The sequence below is a fragment of the Vigna radiata genome, chromosome 2, assembly GCF_000741045.1.
Source record: "Vigna radiata var. radiata cultivar VC1973A chromosome 2, Vradiata_ver6, whole genome shotgun sequence".
Classification (NCBI taxonomy): domain Eukaryota; kingdom Viridiplantae; phylum Streptophyta; class Magnoliopsida; order Fabales; family Fabaceae; genus Vigna; species Vigna radiata.
This window is the reverse complement of record NC_028352.1, coordinates 25,118,197-25,127,262: the sequence shown is the minus strand read 5'-3', so window position 1 is coordinate 25,127,262 and position 9,066 is coordinate 25,118,197. Positions and strand designations below refer to the sequence as shown.

Sequence of the window (9,066 nt, the reverse complement as noted above, 5' to 3'; positions counted from 1 at the left end):
TATATATATATATATATATATATATATATATATATATATATATATATATATATATTTAAATCATGCACCAGTTAGCAAAAATAAGGCAACACTTATGCACGTAAGAAAAATATATAACTACTTAAATACTATAATTCAAACGTTGCCTTTCTAATTCAATGTATCATATTTTGTTTTCAAAAGAAAATGTGGATTAAGATTCATAATCAAAACAACGTTATTTTATTTGGATTTTTTTCCAACATTGAACCAGTTTTCAAACTACATTTTAATGGTCTAGCAATATAATATTATAAGCGCGGCATAAATTATAAGGAACTTGATAAGAACAAAAAAATTAATTGGAAAGCAATCACTGAAGAATTTTCAACATCACTAAAAAAAATAAGCTTGCATAACTTTTTTAATTCTTTTTTTCTTATTTTAATTAATGATATCTCCGTTCATCACCCTTCTAGATCCTTTATTTTTTTAAGGTCTTATAATTTCTCTACCTGATCATAACAAGTTCGACATCCAAATATAGAGGTAGCTTAGCACCCAAATGCAGAAATTATAGAAAAGAAAAAAACTCCAAACTCGACAGACTCGAATAATATAAAAAAAAAAAAAACTCAACAAAATCGAGCATACATTCAATGAAATAACCAATTATGAACTCGATCAAATGGTCAATCCATATGTAAATCACATAACTTAGCCTAAACCAAACTCTTGATACTAGAACTTATGTTTCTAATCAATCCAATAAACATAAAAGTCTTAAACTACACTTATTTGAATTATATTTATATATTATAATTAAATCTCAATAATGTGACATAATTATTATTATTTATTCTTTTATAATTATTTACTACACTATTATTATTCTAATAGAAGTATAGGTCTAATCTTTTTTCATTCTATAAATATAACTAATATTTTTTTTAAAAATTCTCACTTCATAATTACTCTCACTCACATGTCATAACTCTTTTAGAAACTTAAACATCTAAAAGTATTTGCAAATGAATGTCCTCTTCTCATCAAAGAGGAAACCTTCTTTAAAAAAAAAAAAAAGTCAAATTGCCACCTATATCCACTTATACTAAGCAGCTTTAAAATAGAGAAATCATAAAATATATATATATATATATATATGAAAGTGGATAAAGACATATGGATAACTATTATCGTAACATAATAGTGATAAAAGAAATATTCAATTGTTTACAAATGTACTATTGATTCTTTCTTATAATATCAAAATTTTAAAAGTATTATTTTGAAAATAATAACAATATAATAAATTACATTACTACATTATAATTTTTTTATAAAAAATTAATTATAAAATGAAATATAAATTACTTTTACAATTTTATTGTAAATAACTTTTATTTATTTTACAAGTAATTATTTTTGTTTATAAAATAATTATTTTAAAGGTGAAAAAAATGACGACAAGTAAAATCTATTTATCATAATAAATTAAAAGATAACATTTTCGTAATAAAAACTAGAAATATTATGACTAATGAAAACATATTACATTATAAGTAAAGAAATGATATTTTTTTAAAATAAAAGTAATACTTCTAATGATATGACTGATTAAAAGAAATCTATCATATAGAAGTTCTTCAATTGTTTGGAATTGTAAATTTGTTTGGTTGTTCTTTTGAGTAATTTGAACTGATGCTAAATCACGTTTCATTGGTCATTTTTCCAAGTTTGTTCTCTGTGGCTTCATTTGAGCTAAGGTTCGTATGCTTTTGTTTTACCTTCTTCTGATATATTATTGTAATCCATTATGGCTTAGGATGACATGATTTTTTTTATAAGTAAATGTAAAATACTTTGTTTTTTCCAATAATTATTAAGAGTGCTATCTATATTATCCGACGTTTATATAAATATCCAATTTACATAATTTGACATCTATATAAATATATGACATATATATTTTGACGTTTATACAGACGTCTATCTATAAAAACTCGACATCCTATTAACGTTACTTAATAATCAGATAACATATATTAAAAAGCCTTTTATGCAGTAATAAACTTAAATGTTTCAATGGAATCAATTTTTATTTTTTTTTTTATGTTGGCTGATTGTGGCTAATTGTGCTTTTGCCCATATTTGTTTTACAATGATGTTTAGTAATTACGTTTTAAAATAAAGCACTTGTCGCATTTTTCATTTATCATACGTATGGCTGATGTAGCAGCATCACTGCCTGCCTGTGATATAAGTAAGCAATCATTGTTGATTACCAATTATTATTCTTTTAAAAAACTTTGAATTAGCATGGGCTGGTCTTTCCTAGTTCAAATTATTCATAAATTCAAATTATACAGAAATTAAAATTAATGTTATGCGCATAGACTTGTCTTTCCTGAAAGATTTTTCCAATAATGATTGACATTTTAATTGTGATTTCCTTGGTTCATTCTAAAACTTACGACACTACATATTTAAAAATGAGCAACATCTTGTTAGATGTATGCGTGAGGCTTTGTTAATAAATTTTTGTGTATGATCCAATGTGGGAAATTGATTTTTCCACCCAATGGTTTTTTCCTGTATCTCCATGAAAATGTTGAAAAATTCTAGAATACTCAAACTTTAGATTTGTGAATTGTAAAACCAGAACAATATGCAATATATCTATAAATTAAAAAAAAAGTATTCTAATATATTCTATATATTTATTCTAAATTATAAAATTTAGTTTACATTTTCAAATATGAAAATATGTTCTAGATTTTTTTCTTACATAATTCATAAATTTATTTTAATTGTATAATCTACTATTCATTTCTGAATTACACAATTTGAAAATTTGAAAACAGGTTCAATTCAAAATATAGTTATAAATTATGTAATAATGTATTTCATATGGTATAATCTAGAATATATTTTTGAATTATATAATTTATAATACATTTCTAGATATAAATATATATTTTAGATTGTCCAAACTAAAATACATTTATGAATTTTGGATTTATAATTTAAAATATATTCTTAAATTATTCAATCTAAAATATTTTCATTACATGGACAAATTGAATTTTTTTACACGCATAGAAATTATGGAGGTACTACAAGAAATTGTCATACCAAAGATTTGCAAGGTTTGGCATATAAGGTAATTCAATGGCTGCTGCATTATTTTCAGTGTTCTTTGTTTAAGTTTTCAGCTACTAACTTTTGTCTTTGTGTTTCCAATTATGTAATATATATTCTAAACATTCTGTTGTCAGTTTGTTTTATTACATTTATTTTTCTGATAATTAGCTTATTTTTAATTTTCTATAGGATAATGGCTTGATGAAGTTTTTGAACTGTATACCAAAATTTGTTAAGATAGTAAAAGTTGGTCAAAGGTATGGATTACAAAATGAGAAGAACATTGTGCCTATATATATATATATATATATATATATATATATATATATATANAGACGACTTAGGGTTACTTTAGCCCTATCTATTTTCTTGAATACTACTAGGCAATACTGAAGTTGCCTTGAAAAGTAGTATTAATTTGATAGCTTCAACGACAGCTTATCAAACACTTTGCAGTTATATTGTATTTCACTGCAAAGTCAACTTCTTTTTGTCCTATACAATATAGTGTTAGATTATTTCGGTTTCTTTATTGATCAGTTAGCCACCGAAATTGACCATTATTATTAGTTCATTAGAAATCAAGAAAAAATTATTAAATTCAGCAACCTGAACTAAAACAATTATGAGTTATTCATAAGAGGCCATATATATCAATACTAAACCTAAAGATGTAATGTTTTATAAATATTTATTTATTTTATATCCCACCTAACTTTTTTATTTGTATTCAATACTGTACCTTCAATTTATATTTTGATTCTTAATAATTTGCACTTATTTTGTTAGAATATATTATTCCGAGTCATTAGAACTATGGAGTACATTGTATTGAGGTGGGTATATGGTTGAAGGAGCTCATGGATGACTAGTTTAAGTGCAATTTATGCAGTAAGAAATTATGTGCAATATCGTAAAATTAACCTATGAATGTAAGTATTACTTCCGTCGTAAATGAAAATCGATATGAAAGAAAATTGTTTGAACTTGTTAGAGACGTAAATTCCTGATATAGTAATTTCATAGTAAAGTAGATGCAGTGTAACTTATAGACTATTTCGAGGATAATGTCTGATAGTTCTAGAAGTCGTATACTAATCTGGTCATCTGATAAGCTTATTTAAGTCTCTTTTATTAGCTGTATTTTTATAATACATCATCTGCAAAATATATTATCTCATTATCACTTTCGTCTCTTTTACAACTCTTATTACTTGAAGATGTTCACCAACCCTAATGCAAAGACATAGCTTATTCACATTGTTTTCATTGCTCTGTACCCAGTCAAAGGCCTACGCTTAACTTCAAATCTCACAGTTTCACTCATGGCAGCAGAAATGGTTACCGGTGTTCTTGTTTCAACTTTCCTCGAGAGGACTATCGACACTTTGGCTTCTCGTCTCGTCGACATATTCCATCAAAGAAAGCACAAGAAACAACTCAGCAACTTGAAGATGAAGCTGCTAGCCATTGATGTTGTGGCTTATGAAGCAGAACAAAAGCAGTTCACAGATCCACGTGTCAGAGATTGGCTTCTCAGGGCCAAAGGTGTTGTGATTGATGCAGAAGATCTCTTGGATGAGATAGATTATGAACTCTCCAAAACCCAAGTGGAAGCTGAGTCTCTGAGTGCATCCAAGAAGGTGTGGAATTCCCTCAACTCTTCTTTTCTCAGTTTCTTTGAAAATGAAATTGAATCCATGATGGAACAAGTCATTGAGGACCTAGAAGATCTTGCAAACGAAAGCTATATTCTAGGTTTGGAAAAGGGTGCTCGTGTTGGGGTTGGATCAGTATCCGGTAGTAAATTAATACATACATCTTTGCCAAATGAAAGTGTTATCTATGGCAGAGATGATGACAAAGAATTTGTCCTTAACTGGCTCACATCGGACACTCACAGCAACCTGTCTATACTTTCTATTGTGGGCATGGGTGGGATGGGTAAGACCTCTCTTGCCCAACATGTATTCAACGACCCAAGGCTTGAAGAAGCTAACTTTGATACTAAAGTTTGGGTAGGTGTTCCACAGGAATTTGATGTCCTCAAAGTATCAAGAGCAATTCTTCACACAATAACTGGTTCCACTGATCATAGTATACAACATGAAGTAATTCAGAAAAGACTAAAAGAAGAACTTATGGGAAAGAAATTTCTTCTCGTTTTGGATGATGTTTAGAACGAAAGACCATCTAAATGGGAAGACATGCAGAAGCCCTTAGTTTTCGGAAGCCAAGGCAGTAGAATTCTTGTCACTACACGGAGTGAGAAGGTTGCTGTTACCATGCGATCAGAAAAGCGCCTCCTGCAGGTATTAAAAAAAGATTATTGTTGGGACTTGTTCGCAAAGCATGCATTCCAAAATGGTAATCCCCAACCAGACTCAGACTTCATAGAGATTGGTAAGAAGATAGTTGAAAAATGTAATGGACTTCCTTTAGCCTTAAAAACTATGGGAAGTCTATTATACAATAAATCATCCCTTTCGGAATGGAAAAGTATTATGAAGAGTGAGATATGGGATTTTTCAGAAAATGAAAGTGATATACTCCCTGCTTTAAGACTGAGCTATTTCCACCTTCCTTCTCATCTAAAGAAATGCTTTGCTTTTTGTGCCTTATTTCCCAAAGGTTATTGGTTTGACAAGGAGTGGTTAATTCAACTGTGGATGGCTGAAAATTTGCTAGAAAACCCTCTACAGAAAAAGAGTCCTAAAGAAGTTGGTGAAGAATATTGCAATGATCTATTATCTTGGTCTTTCTTTCAACAGTCAATACACGAAGAGATAAAGAGTTTTATCATGCATGACCTTCTAAATGATTTGGCAAAATACGTGTGTGAAGACATATGCATCAGGTTAGGAGTTGATGAACCAAAAGGTATACCCAAAACAACCCGTCATTGTTCATTTTCATACTCTAAATCATATTTTGATGGGTTTGGGAGTTCGATTGATACTCAAAAGTTGCATATATTTACGCCAACAGATCGGATTGGGGGTTGGGATTGCAATATGCCCATAGATGACTTGTTCTCCAAATTTAAGTTAATACGTGTTTTATCTTTGTGTAATTGTAATAGCCTTACGGAGGTCCCTAAATCTGTAGGAAATCTTAAGCATCTTCGTTCATTAGATGTATCCTTCACTGAAATAGAAAAACTACCCGACTCAATAAGTTTACTCTACAAGTTGCAAATACTGCAGCTGAACTATTGTCGAAAATTAAAGGAGCTTCCCTCATGTTTACATCAACTCGACAAGTTGCAAATACTGCAGCTTAACTATTGTAAAAACTTAAAGGAGCTTCCCTCATGTTTATATCAACTCGACAATTTGCGTCGTCTTGATTTAAAAGGTACTGAAGTACAAAATGTGGTAGCACATTTGGGAAAGTTGAAGAATCTTCAAGTAACGATGAGTTCATTTCATGTTGAGAAAAGTAAAGAAATCAATTTTCAGCAATTAGGAGAACTCGATCTTCATGGAAGACTAACAATGGATGATCTGCAAAATATTGAGAATCCCTCCTGTGCATTGGAAGTAGATTTGAAGAACAAACCGCACCTTGTTGAACTACAGTTAGAATGGAATTTCAGTGGCAGCTCCTCTGTTGATTCAGAAAAAGCTGAGGATGTAATTGAGAATCTACGTCCTTCAAAATATTTGAAGAAGTTGTTAATAAGGAACTATATTGGTAAACAATTTCCAAATTGGTTACGTCATAATTCATTACCGAATCTGGTGTCCTTAGAGTTGGAGGGATGTGAATCTTGCCAACGTTTACCTGCGTTTGGACTTTTTCTATTTCTCAAGCACTTGAGCATTGCAGGACTTGATGGGATAGTGAGTATTGATGCTGACTTTCATGGGAACAACTCTTCTTCATTTAAATCCCTTCAAACATTGTATTTCTCCGATATGAGGCAATGGGAAAAGTGGGACTGCCAAGCTGAGACAGGTGCTTTTACATGTCTAAAAGAATTTTCAATTAAAAATTGTCCCAAGCTGAAAGGACACTTGCCAAAGTTTGTTGCTTTAAAAACTTTAATAGTGATTCACTGCGAACAACTTGAAGCTTTGATTGTCAGTGCGGTAGAATTACGTCTACAAGACTGCGGAAAGCTGCCGTTGGAGCGGTCGTTGGTGGCAATGGTTGGACATATGCTATTCGACACTTATCTTGAAAAGTTGTCCATTTGTTCAGAGTCAATAAGTGATGACTGTGTCTCTCTAAGGATCTTTCCATTGGATTTCTTCGCAACACTCAGGACTCTTGAACTCAGTGGATTTCCTAATCTACAGATGATTTCACAAAATCATGTTCACAATCATCTCTGGCATCTGGAAATCAAAGAGTGCCCTAAATTAGAATCATTGCCTGCAAACATGCATATGCTGCTTCCATCTCTAAGAAGCCTAGAGATAAAAGAGTGTCCAAGACTTGAGTCGTTCTCTGAAGGAGGTTTGCCATTAAATCTAAAACACATCACACTGAATAATTGCTTTAGACTTGTTGGCTCACTCAAAAGAGCTTTAGGAGACAATCCTTCGTTGAGAAGTTTAAGGATTGAAAAAGTAAAGGCGAAATGTTTTCCTGATGAAGGTTTGCTTCCACCCTCTCTTACTCAACTAATAATAAGGGATTATCGACATCTACAAAAATTGAACTACAAGGGTCTCTTAGAACTCTCATCTCTCGAAACACTGAAACTTTTGAAATGTCCCAACCTCCAATGCTTACCAGAAGAGGGTCTTCCCAAATCAATTTCATTTCTTGAAATAATGAACTGTCCTTTGCTGAAACAGCGTTGCCACAAAGAAGGAGGCGAAGACTGGAAAAAGGTTTCTCACATTCGAAACCTATTAATACTGTAGTGAGTTTGTTTCTTTTGTTTAATTTTGTTTAATGGTAGAGATAGTTTAATAGCTGTATGAACTGCTTTTCCTTTCCTGTTGGTAGTCCTGTCATGTAACAAATTACACCTTCATGAAATTCTTTTAACATTATAATTATGAAGCCTCTGTCTCTTTATTAATTATTAGGTTTAGAAGAAATTCTGATATACCAAATGTATTTACTATAAACTTAAAGTCTGCCTATCACTTTTTTTTTTAAGCACCCAACTAAATGCAATAATGCTAAAGCTTAAATAAATTTTAAGTTTCTAATATTATTTTTGTAAATCAAATACATAATATATTATTAAAATAAATTTAACTCCTTGAAAAATATATTTGTTTGTATTTTTTCTTTCACATTACTTTGTGTCTTTAAACGTATTTTTAAAATATTTTTTTTCTTTTATTTTTTTACCCTATTGTTATAGGTTTAATCATTCTGATAGTTTCTATTTTACTTTTTCAATTAGGTCCCTCATTTCTTCTTTTTCTCAATTGGGTCCCTATTTTTGAAAAATTGAAACAATTAGGTCATTGTCGTTAGTTTCGTACTAACACCGTTAAAAAGGGTGACACATGTCAGCTCATAATTTTTTGAATTTTTTAAATATATTTTTAATTATTTTTATTTTTATTTTTTATTTTTTTTCTTTTAAAAATAAAATTTGCCACGTGTCAAGTTGACATTGTGCCACGTAGCAATGACAGTGTGAGGTGGCACTGACAGTGCCATGTGTCACTATCAGACCATGTGTCATTAGATTTGTCTCAATTTGATTCCTATATTTTTAATTTGTCTCAATTTGATCCCTATATTTTTAATTTGTCTCAATTTGGTCCCTATATTTTTAACTTGTATTCTTATTTTGTCTTAATTTAGTCCTATTTATTTTAAAAACTAAACAATTTTGTTTCTCTCCAAGTTCAAACAAAATTTTATTTGTATACAAATCTTTACACATAAATTTATACAAATTAGTTTTTTTATTAAAAAAATAAAAAAAATTACAAACTAACATATGACACATTTTTCTTTATATAG

At 30.0% G+C, this 9,066-nt stretch overlaps 1 pseudogene; it reads left to right on the top strand.

Annotated features, from left to right (window-relative positions):
- Nucleotides 1–4,277: 4,277 nt before the first annotated feature.
- LOC106776978 lies at nucleotides 4,278–8,137 on the top strand (annotated as a pseudogene).
- The last annotated feature ends 929 nt before the right edge of the window (nucleotides 8,138–9,066 follow it).